Genomic DNA, 23,882 nt, shown 5'->3' with positions numbered 1-23,882 from the left:
GAAGGATACAATATGATTACATGCAATGCACCTAGAAGGGCATATCTACTGCTACAATACCATCTTTCAGAGCTTATGAGACACCTTCAAACTGGCAGTTTCTCCAGACCATGTGCATCTGCTCCACTTTTCTCCTTCTTCCTCCTCCTCTGTGTCCTCTCTGTCTTCCATTTTCTCCTTCTCCTCCCCCCTCCTTCTGCTCCACCCTCCCTTTTACCTGCCCAATCATCAGCTCTACAAATTAAAATAGGAATCAGGTTTACAGGAAATCACCTGAGTGCTGAATCATTCCTTGTTCACAACCACTCACAGGAGAACAGAATTAACAACTTATATAATTAGCCCCAGGGCTATCCACAACAAACTTGTGATGGGAATATCTCCAGTTTCTTCTCTATTATTCCTGCTGGGAAAAACCAGGGGCAATGCCCTTGAGCTTCAGTGAATGTCAACCCTGGTGATGCATGCTGACCTCTGGAGGTGTCTTTCTACTAAAGGCTCACCCCTATACTCTACAATCTTTGACTCTAAACAGCAGGGATGGGATCAGGCACAGGTGTCTTCCAGGAAGCTCTAATGACTATTCTAATACTCAGGCACTGCTCTAAGCCACAATGTTACCTTCTCCCTCATTAGAGCAGTATTCTGTAATCCCAAGAAAGAGAGATTTGGAGCAAACTAATAAGAGGTCATCAGGACTTTGAGACAATTGGTCTGGGGAGGTGCTACGTACTCTGGTGGAGTCATCTTGACAGGCAAAAGTTTGGAAGCTATCTCATTAGGAAAAGAGTTTCAGGAAAGCTTCCTCCTGGAGTCTGGTGAAAGCCATGTTCTCCAGTTAGGTCAGTTTGACAAGCGGAAGCTTGGAAGCTGGCCGTGAGGAAAAGAGTTTCAAGGAAACTCCCTCCTGGAGTCTAGCGATCCCCCTAACCCATAAAATTAATTTTCCACTCCCGCGTTAGTCTAGTGTATGGATCCACGTGCCCTCTTCTAAGCATTATCCTATTATAAGTGCCATTTAAGATTGAATTCTGACATAGCTAAAGCCTCTCCCAGTGTTCCAAGATTCCAGATTACAGCGAGGAGTTTAACCTATTCAGTAACTAATTAAGCATTACAATAAAATGGCCATTAGCCCAATTGATCTGCAGAAAGTGCCTGGGAATCTCACTGAGATAGAAATCTTTACTACAGGCTACATTCCATGCCAAGAGCAAGTTGATATACTGTCCTGATAAATGGGGAATTTTCCAGACAAGATAAGATTTTACAAGGCCTAGGAATTTAGGGATACGTGACACTACAATAATCTTGAGGCCTGTCAAGAGTTAAAACCCCCTGGTGCTATTAACACTAAAGTGTGAAATTCTTGCCTGGCATTAGGCTGATCCTAGGCAGGGCTGTTGATCTCTATTGTAAACATTTATCCAGTTCTTGCAAATTCCTTTTTTGCTTGTATCTAGTAAATTTCAGTGTACCTTGTCTTATTGTGATTTGTAGCTCCTGATAATTTGCTGTATTATAAAATAGTCTAATGCTCGACCTGTCATTACATTCAGATTCAACACCTCTCCTGTGTGTGTCTGTTTGTCAATTTAATCCTAAGCTTTGCCCACTTACTCTAGAGACCCGTTCTACGCAGACACAGGGGCCCAGAGGGTCTGCGGCAGGGAGGAAAGGGCAAGATTAGAAATTTTGCATCTGAGGCCCCTTCAGGAGGTGTTCATGTTTTTAAAAAGCCCTTGCACAAACAGTAAAGATGCAAGCCTGGTACATTCTACAGGAAACAAACAGATCCCATGTGAGTGAAGGCTGACATCATTTTCCCTGAAATAAACTTCAGCAAATGTTTGAAGAATAGCCATTTGAAAAGTCCCATGTTGATTTTCTGGAGCTATCATTACAAAGTACCACAAAGTGGATGCCTTAATCAATACAGGATTTTTATCCTCAATTCTGAAATTCAGGAGTTCAAAACTATGGTGACTTCATTTTTTTTCCTGTTGCTGTGATATAATATCCTTAGACAAGGGCCAGCTTTCTGTGCTACCCAGGCAATTTGCAGGGCCTGCCCTCTTGAGTGTTTCAGCTGGTGAGGAGCAGGGCCAGGTGTAACACTTGTATGGCCCTAAGTCCTGCTCCCCTACCTGGCACAGGGTTGGGAAACCTCTCTCCCATGCCCATGCCACAGCTCAGTTGACAAGTGGCAGAGTCATCTCTGCTGTACTCACATTCTTGGGGCTGGGTCACTGTTGCTCCTGCAACCTGGTTCAACTCTAGTGTGCAGCCCAGGTGATATGGTGGGTGTACTGCTCTAACAGCTACAGTTTGTGAGGGGTGGGTAAGGTGTCACTCTCTCTTGTCCCCTGGGCTTGATTCTTGTCTATCTAAGGTAGCAAAGAGTAAGGGCAGGAAGAGTATCTCCCCTGCATTCTGGCTACCTCACTGCAGATGAGTGGCAGGACCAGCTCTCCTATGGTGAAACTGGGGAAGATTGAGAGATCTGGCATTAGTGTGTGTGAGTGTGTGTGTGTGTGTGTGTGTGTGTGTGTGTGTGTGCATGCGTGCGTGCGTGCGTGCATGCGTGTGTGTCCAGAGGGCTCATGCCATTCCTAGTGTCCCTCTAATTCTCAGGTTGAGGATGAAGTTATAATCTCTCAGCTACTGCTCCAGCACAACGACTGACTGCCTGACTGCCTGATGCCATACTCTCCAGCCATGATGGCCACAGACACATTTTCTGAAATTTTAGGTTCCAAATATACATTTAATGGTTAATTTCTTTCGCAAATTTACTGGATTAAGAACTTCCTAGTGGGCCAGGTGTGGTGGCATATGCCTTTAATCCCAGCACTCAGGAGGCAGAGCTCTGAGTTTGAAGCCAGCCTGGTCTACAAAGTGAGTTCCAGGACAGCCAGGGCTATACAGAGAAACCCTGTCTCAAAAAGCAAACAAACAAACAAACAAACAAACAAGATCTACCTAGTATCTGAATGAGGTAAAACCTACAGATATATGTATGGGGACATTTCCAAATAGGATTAACCAGGTACAAAAGACCCACCCTGCAGTTTGGTGGTACAGTTTTATGGCCTTAAATCCCAGACATATAATTGAAGTGAAAGATCCTGGCAGAATGTAAAGGGTCATAGAAGCCCTGAAATTGGTAAAATAGATTTTATTGTTAGTAGAACTGGCTTCATTGATTTAGAAAAATAGAGGTGCACAATGCTTTGGCCACTCCTCGAACCTGTGTGTCTGCCAATGTTCTGACCAGGTGTGTGCCCATTGCTGTACCTTCATTAGATTCTTTCCTTGTTTCCCTCCCATACTCATTTCTTGAGGAATCAATCATTTTAGAATAGATATTGTTTAGATCTGGAAATCCCCTAATCTCCCCCTTCTCCTTTCCCCCCGAGGGCCTATAAAAACTGGAAACTCTTTTCCCTCGAGGACGACTCCTCTACCCCTGCATGGGATATGAGTCGTCCCCAGAGCTCTGGCTTTCCCTGAATAAAGCCTCATGTGGTTTGCAACAAGCTCGGTCTGTCGTGAGTTCTTGGGTGTCCGCTATTGTCCTGAGGCCTGAGCGAGGGGCTCCTCTCGGAGTCTTTCATTTGGGGGCTCGTCCCGGGATTGGCGTGACCACCCACGTCTCCGAAGACCCACTTGGAGGTGAGATTTTTTTGTCCAAAAATATTTCTGTAAGCCAGCTAGGTTCTGTGCTGAAATTTGCAGCCGCGACGTTTCGTGAGAAACAGAGACCTTTGTCTCAGGATGAGGCACTGAGTGTGAACAGCAGACGTGCTGGAATCACCGGCTGCTGCTCGCTCTGGGGACACCCTGAGCGAGGGGAAGGACTCTAGGAGTCCGTCTGGGGCGGGGAGTGTACTCCCTCGACCATCTGTATTTCTGAAGCTCTGAGCGAGGGGAAGGACTCTAGGAGTCCGTCTGGGGCAGGGAGTGTACTCCCTCGACCATCTGTATTTCTGAAGCCCTGAGCGAGGGGAAGGACTCTAGGAGTCCGTCTGGGGCGGGGAGTGTACTCCCTAGACCATCTGTCAGTGTGTGTTTGCTTTTTGTGTCTGTTTTCAGGTACTTGTCAGTGTATGTATGTGTGTTTTTTGTGTTTTTTTTGTGTTTTACGTAGTGTCAACAATGGGAAAGACTATAACGACCCCCCTAAGTTTGACTTTAGACCACTGGACTGAAGTTAGATCAAGGGCCCATAATCTTTCAGTAGAAATTAAGAAAGGACCTTGGCAGACTTTTTGCATCTCCGAGTGGCCAGCTTTTGATGTAGGATGGCCACCGGAGGGGACTTTTGATTTGACTCTTATTTTTGAAGTTAAAGCCATTGTCTTTCAGAATGGACCTGGGTCCCACCCAGCTCAACAGCCTTACATTACTGTTTGGCAGGACCTCGTCCAGAATCCTCTGCCTTGGATAAAACCATGGATTCCCCAGCATAGGTCAGGCTCCCGAGCCCTGACTCTACGAGAAGCAAAAATGAAACCACAGGCTCCACCCGAAACGGAGCCTCCTTTTCAACCCACAGCTCCCCCCAAGATCTATCCTGAAATTGAAGGGCCTCCCGAGTGGCCAGAGTCCCCTTCCCCTCCTCCCTATCCTCTGCCTCCGCAGGTCCCTGCGCCAGGCTCTGGGATTGCTGCCAGTGCAGTCGGAGGGCCAGCAGCTGGGACCCGGAGCCGACGAGCCCAGAGTCCCCCAGCAAATAGAGTTCCTGACACTACTTCTGCTTTTCCTTTATGGGCTGGGGGTGACCCGCCCACAGACCTGCAGTCTCTGCAGACCCTCCAATATTGGCCTTTTTCATCGGCTGATCTGTATAATTGGAAAGCTAACCATGCCTCCTTTCCTGAGAATCCGACCAGCCTTGTGGGGCTGGTAGAGTCTCTTATGTTTTCTCATCAACCCACTTGGGATGATTGTCAGCAGCTCCTCCAGGTTCTGTTTACTACTGAAGAAAAAGAGCGCATTCTCCTGGAGGCTCGGAAAAATGTTCCTGGAGTGAATGGAGCCCCAACCAACCTACCTAATGAGATTAATGCTGGGTTCCCTCTGGATCGACCAGATTGGAACTACAACACGGCTCAAGGTAGGGAGAGGCTGGCAGTTTACTGCCGGGCTCTGGTCGCAGGTCTAAAGGGAGCGGCAAGACGCCCCACCAATTTGGCTAAGGTAAGGGAAGTGATGCAGGGCCCTACCGAGCCCCCATCTGTTTTTCTGGAAAGATTGATGGAAGCTTATAGATGCTATACTCCTTTTGACTCGACCTCTAAGAGCCAACAAGCTGCAGTTGCAATGGCTTTTATAGGACAATCAGCATTAGATATTAAGAGAAAGTTACAGAGACTAGAAGGATTACATGCCATGGCTTTACAGGATTTAGTTAAGGAGGCAGAGAAGGTGTATCATAAGAGAGAAACAGAGGAAGAGAAGAGAGAGAGGGAAAAGCGAGAAGGAGAGAGAAACAGAGGGAAAGAAGACAGGAGAGGAATCTAAGCAGGATTTTGGCCACAGTAGTAGGGGAACGTGAAGGAAGGAATAGGCCAGAGAATAGACAGATAGGGTACCTGGGCAACAAGGAATCCAGATCTGGAGGAAGAAGATCTGTCCAGAAGATTTTAGAGAAGGACCAATGTGCCTATTGCAAAGAAAGAGGACATTGGGCACAGGAATGCCCAAAGAAGGGAAGGGCCCCTAAGGCCCTGACTCTGAAAGATGTTGAATAGGGGAGACGGGGCTCGGACCCCCTCCCCGAGCCTAGGGTAACCCTGATGGTGGAGGGGACCCCCATGGACTTTTTAATTGACACAGGGGCAGAGCATTCTGTGCTGAAACATCCACTGGGAAAAATAAAAAAATAAAAGAACCATAGTGATTGGAGCCACTGGTCAGAAACAATACCCCTGGACCACTGCACGCACTGTAGATCTGGGGAAAGGCCAAGTGAGTCATTCCTTCTTGGTCATTCCTGAGTGTCCCACACCGTTTCTAGGAAGAGATCTTCTGACTAAATTAAAGGCCCAGATCAGATTTACCCAAGAGGGGCCGAGAGTAACTTGGGAATCTCCCACCTCTTAGTCTTAGCCCTGCAGCTTGAGGAAGAATACCGATTGCATGAAGGCATAAAGCAAACAGAGGTGCCAGACCTACAAGACTGGTTGACTGCTTTCCCTAGAGCATGGGCAGAGACTGGAGGCATGGGAATGGCTGTCAGAGTTCCCCCTGTGGTTGTGGGACTGAAGACAGATGCAACCCCTATAGGAGTGCGCCAATATCCAATGAGCCGTGAAGCAAGAGATGGAATCAGGCCACATATTCAGAGACTATTATAATTAGGTATTTTGGTATCGTGCCAGTCACCCTGGAATACTCCTTTACTGCTGGTAAAGAAACCTGGCACGAGTGACTACCGACCAGTCCAAGACCTGAGAGAGGTCAATAAGAGGGTCCAAGATATTCACCCAACTGTTCCTAATCCCTCTAACCTCCTCAGCTCACTCCCTCCAGAGCGAAAATGGTACACAGTACTTGATTTAAAAGATGCTTTCTTTTGCCTGAAGTTACATCCCTCCAGCCAGCCCATATTCACCTTTGAGTGGAGAGATCTTGACACTGGACAAACGGGACAATTGACCTGGACACGGTTACCCCAGGGGTTCAAAAACTCCCCCACCCTTTTTGATGAGGCTCTACATCGAGATTTAGCCTCCTTCCGAGCTGAAAACTCCCAGGTAACCCTGCTCCAATATGTTGATGACTTGCTCCTTGCTGCAACCACGGAGAGAGAATGTTGGCAGGGGACCAAGAGATTGCTTGTAGAACTGGGTGAGTTGGGTTACCGGGCCTCTGCTAAAAAAGCCCAGCTATGTCAGATGGAGGTAGTCTATTTGGGATATATCCTCCGGGATGGAAAACGGTGGCTGACAGAGGCTAGAAAAAGGACTGTGACTCAAATACCAACACCGGCTACTCCAAGACAGGTGAGAGAATTCTTGGGCACCGCTGGGTTCTGCAGACTTTGGATACCTGGGTTTGCAACACTGGCTGCCCCCCTGTACCCCCTGACCAAGGAAAGTGGAGAATTTAGATGGACATCAGAACATCAGAAAGCCTTTGAAAATATTAAGAAGGCCCTGCTGACTGCGCCAGCTTTGGCACTGCCAGATCTAACCAAGCCCTTCATCCTCTATGTTGATGAGAGGGCAGGGGTGGCCAGAGGAGTTCTTACTCAGGCTCTAGGGCCGTGGAAGAGGCCGGTGGCATATTTGTCTAAAAAGCTGGACCCAGTGGCCAGCGGATGGCCCACATGTTTAAAGGCCGTTGCTGCAGTAGCCCTACTCGTTAAGGATGCTGACAAATTAACTCTGGGACAGCAAATAACTGTGGTAGCCCCCCACTCTCTTGAAAGCATTATCCGTCAGCCCCCAGACCGATGGATGACAAATGCCCGGATGACTCACTATCAGAGTCTGCTGCTGACTGAATGGGTCGTGTTTGCTCCCCCCGCTATTCTCAACCCTGCCACCTTCCTCCCTGAAACGGATGATTCCTCACCCGTTCACTGCTGTGCAGACATCCTTGCGGAGGAAATTGGGATCCGAAGTGATCTACGTGACCAGCCGTGGCCAGGTGTTCCAAATTGGTACACAGATGGAAGCAGTTTCCTAGTAGAAGGTAAGAGGATGGCAGGGGCAGCGGTGGTAGATGGTAAGCAAGTCGTGTGGGCTGGCAGCCTGCCAGAAGGTACGTCAGCTCAAAAAGCTGAATTAATTGCCCTGACCCAGGCCCTTCGGATGGCTGAGGGGCAGTCCATCAACATTTACACCGATAGCAGGTATGCTTTTGCTACAGCCCACGTCCACAGTGCCATCTATAGACAAAGAGGGTTGCTGACATCAGCAGGCAAGGACATAAAAAACAAAGAGGAGATTTTGAGCCTCCTTGAGGCTATTCATCTGCCTGCCAAAGTGGCCATTATACATTGTCCTGGACATCAAAAAGGACACGGTGCTGTGACAAGGGGAAATAATATGGCTGATGTTAAAGCTAAACAGGCTGCACTCGGCCCTAAGATTCTGCCCTTCAGGACTCAACAGATAGAACCTTTCCAGAAAGTTGCTCTGCCAGAACTGGAACTGTGTAGCCAGAGTTTTGAGTATACACCTGAAGATATAAAACTAATGGACAATTTAGGGTTTACTGCAAAAAATTCACAGGGCCAACGAGCAGCCAGTAATGGTAAAATAATATTACCACAAAAAGAAGGGAAGAGATTTATTGAAAATATACATCGGCTGTCCCACCTGGGAGTCAAATACCTGCAAACACTGGTAAAAGCATCTGCTTTTTATGTTTTAAGACTCTCTGATGTTGCAGAAGCAGTAGTTAAGAGCTGTGTACCGTGTGCCATGACAAATGCAGGACATTCGAGATATCCCCCAGGGAGAAGACTACGAGGTGATCGCCCTGGAGCCTATTGGGAAGTAGATTTTACTGAAGTAAAGCCAGCTAAGTATGGTAATAAATATCTTTTAGTTTTTATAGATACTTTTTCAGGATGGGTGGAGGCCTACCCAACAAAAAAGGAAACAGCCAATGTTGTGGTTAAGAAAATCCTAGAAGAAATTTTTCCACGATTTGGAATACCTAAAGTAATAGGGTCTGACAATGGACCCGCCTTTGTTGCCCAGGTAAGTCAGGGACTGGCCATCCAACTGGGGATTGATTGGAAATTGCATTGTGCTTATAGACCCCAGAGTTCAGGACAGGTAGAAAGGATGAATAGAACTCTAAAAGAGACCTTGACTAAATTGACAGTAGAGACCGGCGGGAATGACTGGACAGCCCTCCTTCCCTTTGCTTTGTTCCGTGTTAGAAACACACCAGGAAAATTTAAGCTTACTCCATATGAAATTCTGTACGGGGGGCCTCCCCCGCTCACTGAAGTAGGGAGAGTGATGGATTTTCTAGAATTTAACCCTGGTTCTTCATTGTTTACACGCATGAAAGCCCTAGAAGTGGTCAGAAACACTGCCTGGGAGCAGCTCAAGGAGGCCTACGAACCAGGAGATTTGATGGTACCTCACCAGTTCCAGGTGGGAGATACAGTTCTCGTCAGACGACATCGAGCTGGCAATCTAGAACCTCGTTGGAAAGGCCCTTACATCGTGCTACTGACCACCCCCACTGCTGTCAAAGTAGAAGGCATCTCTGCTTGGATTCACGCCTCTCACGTAAAGCGAGCTCCTGGAGAACTTCAAGATGAATGGGAATTGGAAAGGACTGATAACCCTCTTAAGTTACGCCTACGTCGTCGGCGCCATCCTGAAAGAGAAGAATGACAACCCACACCAGCCTATGACTCTCACTTGGCAAGTGTTATCCCAATCAGGGGAAATACTATTTGCCACCTCAAAATTAGAGCCTCTGGGGGCATAGTGGCCAACCCTGTATTTTTGCCTCCGCCAAATCATTCCTGCAGCCAGGATTACTCCTCCTAATGTGGTTCGAAGCTATGGGTTCTATAGCTGCCCTGAGCACCTTAAGAGCTCCTGGTGTGGGGGGCCTAGGTGGTACTTTTGCAGTCAATGGAGTTGTGTTACCTCAAACGATGGAGATTGGAAATGGGCCGTTGAGCCATCTGGGGATGGATTAGAATTTTCTTTTCAAAATAAGGGGCCAGGCAAGCGTGCAGTAATGAGGCTATACAGAAATCAGGAATGTAAGCCTACAGATTTAGACCGTGTGAAACTGCAGTTCACAAACATGGGAAAGAAATATGCTCTTGCCCAGTGGATTGGAGGCATGACCTGGGGAGTTGTGTTCTACAATTATGGTAGTAGACCTGGTTCATTGCTCCATGTCCGTCTAAACATTGAAAGTCCTCCAGCCCTGCCAGTAGGCCCTAATAAGGTGCTCCCTGAGCCAAATCGACCTTTTCTCCCAAGACCAGCCCCGACCTTACCCCACACTCAAAAGACTCACCAAATGTCTTCCCCACAGAAAAATGTTTCGAGTCCTGTTCTGTACTCTATAGCCCCAGAGCAAGTTGAACTATCACCCACCCGACAAAGACTGTTAGGCCTCCTCCAAGGAGCTTTCTCTGTGTTAAATGGTACCAATCCCAATGCCACCAAGTCTTGCTGGCTGTGTCTAACATCTGGACCTCCCTATTACGAGGGGATGGCAGTAATGGGAACTTATAATAATACCACCAGTCATGATCACTGCAGTTGGGGACGTAGCCACACACTCACCCTCACTGAAGTATCTGGCAAAGGCACATGCATAGGAAAAGTGCCTCTGAGTCATCGACACTTGTGTAATGTTACCTATGAGAGCCCCCGGACCAAATTGACTTATTATTTGTCACCTGGTCCCAATAAGTGGTGGGCTTGCAGCACTGGATTGACCCCCTGTGTATCGACGTCAGTGTTTAATGACATTAGAGACTATTGCATCCTGGTGCAGTTAGTGCCCAGAGTCATCTACCATCCCTCAGAAACTTTTGTTGATGAGTTTGATAGACGGCTGACTCGCCTTCGCAGGGAGCCTGTGACTATGACTTTGGCCGTGCTTTTAGGGGTAGGAGGAATAGCGGCAGGAATCGGAACTGGAGCTGTGGCCCTAGACAGCGTGCCCCGCTATTATAATCAGTTAAGACAAGCAATGGACACTGATATTGCGGCCCTAGAACAGTCTATTACTAAGTTAAAAGAATCTTTAACATCCATGTCAGAGGTAGTTCTTCAGAATCGCAGGGGGTTAGACCTGCTTTTCCTTAAAGAAGGAGGGTTGTGGGCTGCCTTAAAAGAAGAATGTTGCTTTTATGTAGACCATTCTGGAGTCATAGAAGACTCCATGAGCAAGTTAAGAGACAGACTAGAAAAGAGAAAACGAGACCGAGAAGCACAAACTGGATGGTTTGAAGGACTTTTTAATAAATCCCCTTGATTGACCACTCTCATTTCTACCTTGATGGGCCCTCTAATAATTTTGCTTTTACTGCTGACATGTGGCCCACTAATTCTTAATAAACTAATGACCTTTGTTAGAGAGAGGATTAGTGCTGTTCAGTTGTTAGTATTAAGACAACAATATCAGTCTTCATAGACCCTTGAAGAGGTTGCAGTTTAGTTCTAAGATTAGAACTAGTAACTAGAAGAAGTGGGGAATGAAAGATCCTGGCAGAATGTAAAAGGTCATAGAAGCCCTGAAATTGGTAAAATAGATTTTATTGTTAGTAGAACTGGCTTCATTGATTTAGAAAAATAGAGGTGCACAATGCTTTGGCCACTCCTCGAACCTGTGTGTCTGCCAATGTTCTGACCAGGTGTGTGCCCATTGCTGTACCTTCATTAGATTCTTTCCTTGTTTCCCTCCCATACTCATTTCTTGAGGAATCAATCATTTTAGAATAGATATTGTTTAGATCTGGAAATCCCCTAATCTCCCCCTTCTCCTTTCCCCCCGAGGGCCTATAAAAACTGGAAACTCTTTTCCCTCGAGGACGACTCCTCTACCCCTGCATGGGATATGAGTCGTCCCCAGAGCTCTGGCTTTCCCTGAATAAAGCCTCATGTGGTTTGCAACAAGCTCGGTCTGTCGTGAGTTCTTGGGTGTCCTCTATTGTCCTGAGGCCTGAGCGAGGGGCTCCTCTCGGAGTCTTTCAGAAGAAATATTATAAAAATGGAAGAACTTAGAGATATTAATTTCCCTTGTAGAATAGATTTTGACATGTGCTGGAGATACTGTTATTATGTTCTTTCCTGGACATTTTCTACTTTTTTTTCTTTTTTGATTTCTTCTTTGATATATCATTATCCAGCACTGAGTTCTTTGATCACAAGGAGTTTTGTACCTATTAGAGATTTGTTTGCTGTTGGTTTTAAATGTTACTGTACTGTGTTGCAATAGGGTATATGGACTTATTTTGGTTTTGCTCAAATTTGTTTTGTGGCCCACAAACTTGTCTATTTTAGAGATGAGTCCCTGGATTGTTGAGTAGAATGTTTATTCTTTGGTACTTGGGTAGAGTATTCTGCACATATCTGTCCATTTGATGTGTAGTATCATTTAATTCTCATGTTTCTCTATCTTTTGTCTGTGTTCTGGAGAGTAGAATACTGCAAAAAAGCTCACTACTATTCAATTGGTATTAATCTGCAGTAACCATAGAAAACAAAACTGTAAATGGAGACCGTGGGAGTAGAATAGGCTAGCACGATACAGGTGATAAGGTGATATGAAAAGGAAAATGGATAAAACAGGGAGAGGTTTAATTTGAGAAGGATGAGAGAGAGAGAGAGAGAGAGAGAGAGAGAGAGAGAGAGAGAGATGCTGCTGGGAAAAAGTCTTCCCCAAGAGCCATAGGCTATCGAATAAAAAGTCCCAAAAGTCCCAATATAAGGCATGGGAGACATCCTTTGGCTGTGTTTGTCAGGAGACTCCAAGAGTCTCTTAATGAATTGTAGACAATTGATTTTTGTGAGGCCAGAGAGCTAGGGGCTGAGGGAAGCAGGCCTGGGGCAAGAGGCAGTTGAGGCATGTCCAAACCCTGGAAATTTCATCCTCAGAGTAGCAGCAATAGAATACCTTTTAGAGATTCAGACGGATTATCTGAAAAGGTGTAACTGTAAATCATGTAGCAAAAGAGCTTTTCAGAGAATTCTACTGGTTGTAGTGTATAACTGCAGTTATTCATTTCTCCAAGTTGTAGGGTTGGACAAGGTCACTATAAGAAACAATTGTTTATGGACAATAAGAGCTTCTATCATGCTCCAAGCTGAGAACCTAAGAAACATCACTATTTGCAGCTAATGTAAAATGTGTAGACTTGGGGATGAACAAACCTTTGAGTTCATTAGGCTCAACAGCCATTTCAGAGAGAAGGGAGCAATACCATACTCAGGTCTGTGCTGCTGTGTGTAGTACTTGTCAGAAAAAGGGGGAGGGGAGCTATGTGCTTCCAGGACAAAGCATCAAGAACACTTAGGTTGCTAGAATTTGTATTCCATACTATATTGTTTATTTATATTATATTATATTATATTATATTATATTATATTATATTATATTATATTACATTTATGCTATAAAATTATTGTTGTACGTCAAGAAGACATTCATCTTCTTAGGAGCTGAAAGACATGAGCAGAGGTTAGATGATGTTCCGGGTATGCAGGGCAGTGCATTTCCACACAGAGGTGTGTGGGCTTCCCCTCTTGCTGAGGTTGCACCAGGCAGGGCTTCAGAGAAGGCAGAAGCACATCCAGAGCTGCTCAGCATAGAGCAGAAAATGTCTAAGACTGTAAATTAAAACTTGTCCTCACCCGCCACCAAGAATATTTAATGGAGGTGAGTTAAGTAAAGTTAAAAGACTTTGAGCAAAATCCTGTAACATGTGTCATCCTTGGTCTTACAAAGACTTAAACTACAAAGCCCCCAAAGAAACATGGCAACGCTTGCCTTGATAGGCTATTACATCTGAAACTGCCTTTCTACCTTGTCTTCACGGTTGACCACATGTTGTAATTCAGTGCCACTAAACTGCCCCTCTTGGTTTGGGTTTTGATTGCTTAGGGGATTAGCGTTTTTGGTTACATTAGTGTGCAGATTTGATTTTTATTTTCTCTTTCTTTTTTCTGGTCACTATTTTGATATTTTGCTGAAGCTATATACACTGCATATACTGATCCAACTGAGTACAGAGAGGTTCTTTTTAAATCCATACTGAATGAAAAGTCTGCACTTTTATGAATTAAAAAACAAACAAACAAAAAGAAAACAAGTTCAAAGCCTACAGTCTCAAGCCCAGCGTTTTTAGCCGGGTATGGTGTCACACTCCTGGAGCTCCAGAAATCACAGGCAGGGATGGTTTTCTGTAACCTCCAGGCATCATGGTCTAAATCAAGAATTCCCAGACAGCCAGTGCTTCAAAAAGGTACATTTTGGGGGGCGTGGATGTCATGGCCTACTCTGTGTATAAGCACTTCATGATAGAAAATGGATATATACTGTATCCTTTAGGTCATAGATTTAGGTACCCCTAAAATATGGTATATGGCATGCACGTGTTCCTGTAATAGGCATGCTGACCAAATTATGAGAGTCACAACTGTATTGCTCTAAAGCTTGTTATGAAATGAATATTCATTTGGGGTTCATAAGAAATCAGGAAACCCAGAGCTATCTGCCTCTCATTTCCTTGATAAACAGCATTGGTGATAACTGTAAAGCAGAAATACTGAATTTCCAGAAAAGTACCTCCATCTACCCATGTTGAGATTTCCCAGACGTGTTGGGACATGGCTTTCTTTTTAGGTAATATTAGTGTGACTACACATTTGGAGCCTTTTTGGGTTTTGTTTATTTGTTTGAATTTGGAGCATTGTTTTTATTATTATTATTATTATTATTTATATGTATGTTTTGCCTGCCACAACCCGCACCTGGTACCAGCAAAACCAGCAAAAAGCAAGCAAGCCAGGCTTGCAGGGCAGGACCCTAGGGGTGCCCAGAGGGGGCTCTAGAAATCCCCACAGGACCACAACTGTGCCCCAAATGCATGCAATTCCTCCGGAGGCCAGAAGAGGGCATGGTATTCAACCAGAGACTCATTAATAGGATTGTTAGATGCACTCTGGGTCCTCTGCAAGCCTGTAGGTGCAACAACATTATGAACTAACCAGTACCCCGGAGCTCTTGACTCTATCTGCATATGTATCAAAAGATGGCCTAGTCGGCCATCACTGGAAAGAGAGGCCAATTGGACACGCAAACTTTATATGCCCCAGTACAGGGGAATGCCAGGGCCAAAAAATGGGAATGGATGGGTAGGGAAGTGGGGGGGAGGGTATGGGGGACTTTTGGGATAGCATTCTAAATGTAATTGAGGAAAATATGTAATAATAAAAAATATTAAAAATAAAAAAAATTAAAAAAAAAAGAAAAATGTTCTTAATGGAAGAACCTTCTTTCTTGTCCCTACTCTATATTTCTTCTTTGTCCTTCCAGATTGTGTGGTTTTTTAATTGAACAAGATCATCCACAATCAAAGATAGAAGTGTATGGAGACCTATAGGTTCAGGTGCTTGAAGATGAAATGCTAATTTTCCTAGGTTACCTGGCACCCATCCAGAGCTCTTGTGGGTTAAAGATAAGGCAATAGAATTGTCAAGTTTGGAGCAAATCTGTCACCTCTCATGGAGGATAACCATGCAGACTAGGCATGAAGTGCCTAATTGATGAAATGCAGAATTGAGAAGTTCCTCAGTAGGTAGAGGTAGAGGAAGGGATAACCATTTAAGGGCAGCTCACCAGTGTTGGGATGAAACTTCAAACTCTCCTGCATGGATAGATCCTGAAATAGAGGCCACATGCCCATGGTGGACAGCATGTCTGTGCAAGGCTAGGAGCAAAAAACAATGAAGAATCTGTCATGCTAGAAGACCAAATAATTTAGAATATGCAGTGTAGATGTTTCGACTGAGAAATTCAACTCTAGTATTCTTACTAGAGAAATAGAAACCTCTAGAGAACATTCTTCTTAGTCAGAATGAATGGTATATATGGAGAAATTTTTTCATGAAGCCTCAAAACTCTCACACCAAACCTGAGATTGTGAGAAGCCTTTCCTACATCCCTGCTCATTCAGCCAGCTCCAGACCACAAGGCCCAGGAACTCCAACTCCAACAGCACTCAAAGAAAATAGGACTGGCAAGCTGCTAGTCAGTCAGTGTGAATCAAAATCTACAGGGGAAACGGTGGGGGTGGGGGACAAAAACTTCCAAAAGGCAACATTAAATCCACTTATTTGTCAATTCCACTAAGCTATCATCCCTGCAAATTACTTCCTACCTGGAATCTCACATGATCTCCATAAAGCAAATGGGCTACAAGCCTTTACATCTTCCTTCAAAGCTCTCTACTATTCTAAAGAAAGGCTCTAGCCCAACACCATTCAAACTTAATAGCATGTAGAGTTGTGATGTGTAATCAACTAATCTCCCCTAGTGAACTGCAGATTATAGCAGGGCAGAAAAATTTGTTTGCTAAACATGCAGTTTCTTGAAAAGTCTACCTCCACAGAAAGCCTTGTAGATGATCACCTAAATAAACACTTGGAGGAGACAGAGGTGAGTGCCTGGATAAGTTGGTGGACTGTTACATTGGATTGTCTATATGTATGGTTAGCCATGAGGGCAATCTGCCTCTGATACACATCATCCTACCTGCTGCTGCTTTGCACTTGGGATGTATGTTCTTGCTGGTCTCATCACAGAACTCTTTTCTTCACCAAAGGATGCCTCCTGGTCAGCCTGCTCTACCAGCAGCTTTCTGTTCTCATTCAGCAACATCCTTACTATTTTCTTCAATTGATTGCATTCTTTCAGGAGGTGGGTGTGCCTGATGCTGAACCACAAACAAATAAAACATAAATGTTGATTCCCAGCTATCTTCGATTTGCCTGCCACTCTTCCAAATATTATGATCCCTGCAAGGACTCTGATCCCCAGACAGCCCGAGACTAGAGTCCACTGTATATCCATAAGTACCAAATAGAGGCAGGTCAAATCCAGAGACCAGCCACATGTAACAAGTCTCAAAATATTTCTGATAACCCTACACCAAGAGTGTTCCATATACATCACAGAAGAGGAAAACTTCCTCGTGGTTGCTCATATGTGTGTAGTACCAGAAAACCATCAGTATGAAGAGGGCAATGCCCTCTTAGGGAGGACAGAAGACCCAAAAGGTATAAACTCTTTCCATTTTTTGTCATGGATCCCAGATCTTGTAATCTGCTGTCACAACCCTAGAAGTTCAGGGTTGCTTGAGATTCCCAGCATGGTGGAAATGGTTTCTATGCAGAAGATCCTGAATTTGGAAGAATAAACACTGGAGGGTCTTGGACAATATTCACACTTAGGAAAACTGAGTCCAAGAGGTACAAATCCAAGACCCATGACTCAAGGGAGGGCTCCTATTAAGAAACAGAGAGTATAGAACTAGAGCTCTCACTTTTGTACAAAGTCCTAGAAGGCCACAAGCATTCCCTGCCTAGTGCTGGGTCTCAGCTGTGTCTGGGACTCACCTGTAGGAATCTTTATCTTCTATGAATTCCTTGTACTTCTCAGTGGTATCACTTATTGACTGCATCATTTTTTCCATATCCAACATTGTCTTCTCATGTTGTGATTTAATGATGGTGAATTCAGTGTTCATCCTGTGGCAGAGCATGGACCAAAGAATAAATCATCCTCTGAACTAAGCAATCAAGTATCATGTGCAAAAAGGCTGTATCTGGACTACCCAAGCCAGGGGAGACCATTCTGAGTCCCAAAGAAAAGGTTGAGGAAGAGAAAAGCTAGAGACAGGATTAATCACTGAAAAAGCAGAAAGGCTTTTTTTGAGCTGGTCTGCTAAGCTATATTCCTCTTCCCAACCACCACTGTTGGTCCCAACTACCACCACAGTTCTTATAGCATTCCCCCTTGCCCTGAAATCCAAAAGCTGCCTCAGACATAAAGGTTTGGGGAACATTTCCAGCTCATGTCATATGTTATGCCAAGAAAACCTGAAGTTCATAGTGCTTAGCAAAGGTCAACCTGGACTGTACAAATTACTGCATCGTAGACTCCTGGCCATCACTTCTCTAATATCTGTCTTCCTGAATTCCCAAGTGCAGGCATGAGGATGCTGGGGGTTGTACCATAATACTTTACTCATCAATACATAATCATGTGTGTTCAAACTCAAAGTGTCTGAGACTTCAACACATGACCAAGTTAGAATCCTTCTCTGTTCTCTGCATCAGAGACTCATGTATCCTATAATAATCTAGAAGATGAAGTGCTTCAACTCCCTACCAATAAGGGATACATTGTTATTCTCATAGTGCCTTCACAGGGCAGTCTTTGACACTAAATGAAATTGAATAGCTCCCAGAAAAATAGCTGCTGGCTTGTCAATTCCTGGCTCTGTCAAATGAATTATCAGGAATTCTAGACTCTGGGTCTGTCATTAAGAAACTCCAAGGCTCCAGCTTGTAAGATCTACTCAGGGAAGGCTAGCTCAAGCCTACCTGTTCCAGAAATTTCCCCAACCCTGCCAAGGACTCACCGTGTCTTCCCCAGAATGATTTCATTCTTCCTTTTTCATAAGAAAGGATGCCAAATTCCTTCTGCCTTGGTCTGGTCTCTCCTTGATCGCCATTCTCCCTGTGAAATAGCCTGAGCAGCCGGGAAAACATGCCTGATAGAGAATAAAAAAGGCACTGAAGGAATATCCCACAAGCAGCTTTTGTAACCACAACACAGGTGATGTCATAGAAGATTCTAGTTCTCTCATAGATACAACAGATGGTCCAAGGAAGGCATTACTTATGATGTCACTGGGAAAGGCTAAGGCATATTTGATAACTAGTTCTCCCCAAATTGACCAGTTTCTGTTGTGCATTTCCTGGAGCCTCTCCTGTGACTTGGGAAATACCCTTAGCAATGTCTCTACTTCCAAATTTAAGAGATTTCTCATCTACTTCATTAGAAAACAAGTGCTTTCGATGAAAAGCATTGATTAGGACCCTGAAATGCATAAGAGGTTTTTGTTAGCACCCAAATCTCTAGGGACAGTGAATATAAGAGCTATTTCTCAATAAGAAATATACCACCTGAGTAAATTCATGTGACATACAGTCTACTTCCCCAGGTTTTCCCTGTTTCACAAAGGTCAATATCTTTCTCCTATACCTTTAATTGTATAAAACCTGGATAATATTTTCTTACTGTGCATATCTTGATAGTGGGCATTGTTCCCACATACATATCCATGTGTTTCACAAAATCTCCTGTTTACAATCCCATCTTTTGCAGGAAAACTCCCCTTTCTTTGGAACATAGGGGCTCAACGACAGGACAAATATAAAATGGTAATCGTTCTGTCCCATCTTCAAAATATTAACTTGCACACCCTCCCTTTCTCAAATACAACCAGACTATTAAAGTGGGCATCAGTGAGCAAAGGTCAACCTGGACTGTACAAATTACTGCATTGTAGCCTCCTAGCCATCACTTCTCTAATATCTGTCTTTCTGAATTCCCAAGTGCAGGCATGAGGATGCTGGGGGTTGTACCATAATACTTTACTCATAGCAAACACGAGTTACTCCCTACTCAGGAGGTAGGGCAGCCAGTGGAATGGCCTGAGATGAGGTTAAATCTCAATTTTAATGTGTCCATAAGTTCAGGATGGAGTCCCTTTGGCCCTGTCATCTGAGGCTTCTGTGTTCTTATGCTGAGTGTGCTGAATCTGTGCTATAATGCATCCTGTCCTCACAGATGTAAGATGAAAAACCATATATGTCTTTTACTGGAAGACATCTGCCTTTGACTACCATCTGGAGCCACACAATACCAATATGCAGAGCTCAAAATTGGGGGAAAATTGTTGATGCGTTAGAATTTGAGGGCGCTTTCTTCCAAAATGGGGCCCATATTGTGCCAATGTGATTTTTCCTTTGGTTTTTCACTAACGGTGGCTTGGTTGTTTCCTGGCCTAAAGATTCTGGATCCACCGGGAGTGGTGGGGCACGCCTTTAATCCCAGCACTCGGGAGGCAGAGGCAGGCGGGTTTCTGAGTTCGAGGCTAGCCTGGTCTACAAAGTGAGTGCCAGGACAACCAGGGCTACACAGAGAAACCCTGTCTCGAAAAACCAAAAAAAAAAAAAAAAAAAAGATTCTGGATCCACCAACAAGGTCTACTCCATACATGCTCTTTTTTATCAAGAAAAGGATTGTTGCAGAATCATGCCAGGCAGCAGGAAGGTCAACTAGGCTGCTCTTAGGTCCAGCTCACCTGGTACAGGACTGAAGACCTGAGGTATCTGGGGAAAGGAAGCAGCACACAGAATCACACAGCTCCCTCTACTGCAACTGCTAGAACTGTAATAGGGTATTTTGTTGTTTTTTTTATTATAAATACATATAAATCTAGCCAGAGTGGGTACAAGCCTTTAATCCCAGCACTCAGAAGGTTTTTAAAAAAATGTTGTTAGTATTCCTATTGTTTCCTTCGGTTTTTGTTGTTAACTGCCCCAGTTATTTGCACTGTACCTAGAACGTTAAGCCCATGCTCTGTACAGTCCTATCATTCATGTTAGTCAGGAGTGGTTACTCCTCAGATGATCTCATTACTCACTTTCAAAGAAGGAAAACAGTCACAGAGACATTAGTTACCTTGTATGGTCTCATGTAACCAACTCATCATGAGAAGTGAATTGCATAATTTTGCACTGGTATCCATAAGTGAAATTCAGAAGTTCTTTCCTCGTTGAGTCTTTGTGTGGCTTTGGTATCAGTGTAACTGTGGCTCCATAGAGCACATTGGGTATTATTCCTTTTGTTTCTATTCTGTGGAATGGTTTGAAGGGAATAGGTATTAGGTCTTCTTTGAAGGTTTGAAAGAATTCTGCACTAATCCCATCTGGTCCCGAGTTTTTGTTGGTTGGGAGATTTTACCCATTGCTTCTATTTCTTTAGGGGTTATGAGACAGTTCACATGGTTTATCTGATCCTGATTTAATTATGGTACCTGGTATCTGTCAAAAAAATTGTCCATTGCATCCAGATTTTCCAGTTTTGAGTACAGTTTTGTAGTAGGATTTGAGGGTCTCTCTCTCTCTCTTTCTTTCTTTCTTTCTTTCTTTCTTTCTTTCTTTCTTTCTTTCTTCTTTCTCTCTCTCTCTCTCTCTCTCTCTCTCTCTCTCTCTCTCTCTCTCTCTCTCTCTCTCTCTTTGTTTTTATTAGCTTGGTTTCTGTCATTATGTCTCCCTTTTCATTTCTGATTTTGTTAATTTGGATACTGTCTCTGTGCCATTAGGTTAGTCTGGCTAAGGGATTTTCTATCTTGTAGATTTTCTCAAAGAATCATCTGGTTTTGTTGATTCATTGTATAGTTTTTTTGTTTCTTTGGTTGATTTCAGCCCCGAGTTTGATTACTTCCTGCCATCTACTCTTCTTGGGTATATTTGCTTCTTTTTGTCCTAGAATTTTCAGATGTTCTGTCAAGCTGCTAGTGTATACTCTCTCCAGTTTCTTTTAGGAGGTACTCAGAGCTATGAGTTTTCCATTTAACATAGTTTTCTTTGTGTCCCATAAGTTTGGGTGTGTTGTAACATTGTTTTCACTGAATTTTAAAAAGTCTTTAATTTCTTTCTTTAATTCTTCCTTGGCCTAGTCATAATTGAGGAGAGCATTGTTCAGCTTCCATGTGTATGTGAGCTTTCTGTTGTTTTTGTTGCTATTGAAGACCAGCCTTAGTCTGTGGTGATCTGACAGGTTGCATGGGATTACTTCATTGTTTGTATCTGTTGTGGCCTGTTTTGTGAACGATTATATGGTCAATTTTGTAAAAGGTGCCATGAGGTGCTGAGAAGACAGTATATTCTTTGCATTTAGGATGAAATGTTCTATAGATATCTGTTAAATCGATTTTGATCATAACTTCTGTTAGTTTCACTGTGTCTCTGTTTAGATTCTTTATCCATGATCTGACCATTGATGAGAGTGGCTTACTGAAGTCTCCCTCCAGTATTGTGTGAGTTACAATATGTGCTTTGAACTTCAGTAAAATTTCTTTTATGGCTTTGATTTCTTTTGCAATTGGAGCATAGATGTACAGAATTGAGAGTTTATCTTGGTAGATATTTCCTTTGATGAATATGAAGTGTCCTTCCTTATTTTTTTTGAAAACTTTAGGCTGAAAGTCGATTTTATTTGATATTAGAATGCCTACTTCAGCTTATTTCTTGGGAACATTTGTTTGGAAAATTGTTTTCCAGATTTTAATTCTGAGGTAGTATCTGGGTCCTGTTTACTTTTCCACTCTTTTACTCTATGTCATTTTATTTGGGAACTGAGTCCACTGATGATTGAAAAACACTCTGGAAATCAGTTAGGTGGTTCCTCAGAAGAGTGGACATAGTACTACCTGACGACCCAGCAATACCACACCTGGGCATGTACTGAGAAGATGCTCCAACATGTAATAATGACACATGCTCCACTATGTTCATAGCAGCCTTATTATAATAGCCAGTAGCTGGAAAGAACCCAGATGTCCCTCAACCGAGGAATGGATGCAAAAAATGTGATGTAATTACACAATGGAGTACTGTTCAGCTATTAAAAACAATGGATTAACAAACAACCAGGAAAAACCAAAGTGGGGATACATTGGTCCTTCTTAGAAGGGGGAACAAAATACCCATGGGTGGAGACAGAGAGACAAAGTATGGAGCAGAGACTGAATGAAAGGTCATTTAGAGGATGTCCTATCTGACTAATCATTCCCTATAGTGTCACTACACCCAGGTGCTATTGTGGATGCCAACAAGGGCTTGCTGACCAGAGCCTGGTATAGATATCTCCTGAGAGGCTCTGTCAGTGCTTGCAAATACTGAGGAGGATGCTCTCAACCAACCATTGGACTGATCACAGGGACCACAATGGAGGAGATAGAGAAAGGACCCAAGGTACTGGAGGGTTTTGCAGCCCCATAGGAGGAACAATATGAACCAACCAGTACCCACAGTGATCTTAGGGACTAAAGCACTGCCCAAGAGTACATATGGAGGGAACCATTTCTCTAGCTGCATATTTAGCAGAGGATGGCTTTGTTGGTTATCAATGAGAGGAGAGGCCCTTAGTCTTGTGAAGGCTCAATGTCCTAATGTAGGGGAATGTCAGGACCAGGTAGCTGGAGTAGGTTGGTCAGTGAGCAGTGGGAGTGGGTAGGGGATAGGGGTTTTTCATATGAGAAACCAGGAAATGGGAAAACATTTGAAATATAAATAAAGAAAATAATTAATTAAAAATATTTTTAAAGTAATAAATAAACCGAACTTCTAAATTATACAGAGATTATGAGACTTGAGAAGATCTTGGCTAATCTTCCTAACCTGTGTGTCCTTGTATAATTAAGACAGGTTTCTTTGTGTGCTGGGGAGGGTAGTTGAAGGAAACAATTTTAATTTTCATCTGGAGGTGGCTTATTCCCTAAGGATAAGGATGAATTCTGACCTTGTGTGTCAGGAATGGCACGGAACCATACATTGTTGTCCCGTTTCCAGGTTGCAGAGCCCCACTGGTTTCTGAGCCTTACTGGCTGTTTGCTCTTCTTTACAAACCCTGCTCTCTCTTTTGGAGTAAATTGTCCCCCATTATATCTACTTAATTTTGTGTTTAGTCTTCCTACAGGATGTTGAGTAACTGCTTAAGTATTTTCAGGACCACTAATCTTAGTGCTTTTATATAAGATTGAGTGGGATTATCATTTCAAAATCTGCACATGATCTCCAGAAAACAAAGAAAAGGAGTCAATTTGATAATCCAGAAATAAAATAACATGGGAAAAGCTTAAAAACCAGTGAATGAATTCTTTGCAAACTTCTATGATAGTGAAAGACTGTGGAAATCCCTGGGAATTGGAGTATGAAGTGAGACTTAGTACAACGTGTATAGGCACAGAAATCAAATGTTGAAAAAGCTTAGAAGACAGATAGGACAAAATATATTGAGTCCAACTGATGCTGGGGAGTCAATTAACAATTCAGAGAACATTGGCTCTGAACAATGGCCTCCCTGCTCCTTTCCTTCCAAGTAGGATAGGAGCAGGAGGAGAGGTACTTGGACAGGTCTTGAAGTTAGCCTTTGCTAAAAATGAGTAAAAAAATCAATTTTTCACAGTCGGTGCATTCATACAGGAAAGGAGGAGATGACTCAGCCACTAAAGGTCCTGAGAGGCCACACTGAGCTGGCATTCATGAACTCTCCATTATTCAGTAAGAACAACT

The 23,882-nt window shown here is 43.7% G+C and overlaps 1 pseudogene; it reads left to right on the top strand.

The window, feature by feature from the left end:
- The first annotated feature begins 4,158 nt into the window (after positions 1-4,158).
- Positions 4,159-9,401, top strand: Gm46449 (annotated as a pseudogene).
- The last annotated feature ends 14,481 nt before the right edge of the window (positions 9,402-23,882 follow it).

Source organism: Mus musculus, chromosome 14 (genome assembly GCF_000001635.26).
Source record: "Mus musculus strain C57BL/6J chromosome 14, GRCm38.p6 C57BL/6J".
NCBI lineage: Eukaryota > Metazoa > Chordata > Mammalia > Rodentia > Muridae > Mus > Mus musculus.
The sequence above is the reverse complement of the archived record's forward strand: the minus strand, read 5'-3'. Positions and strand labels throughout refer to the sequence as shown.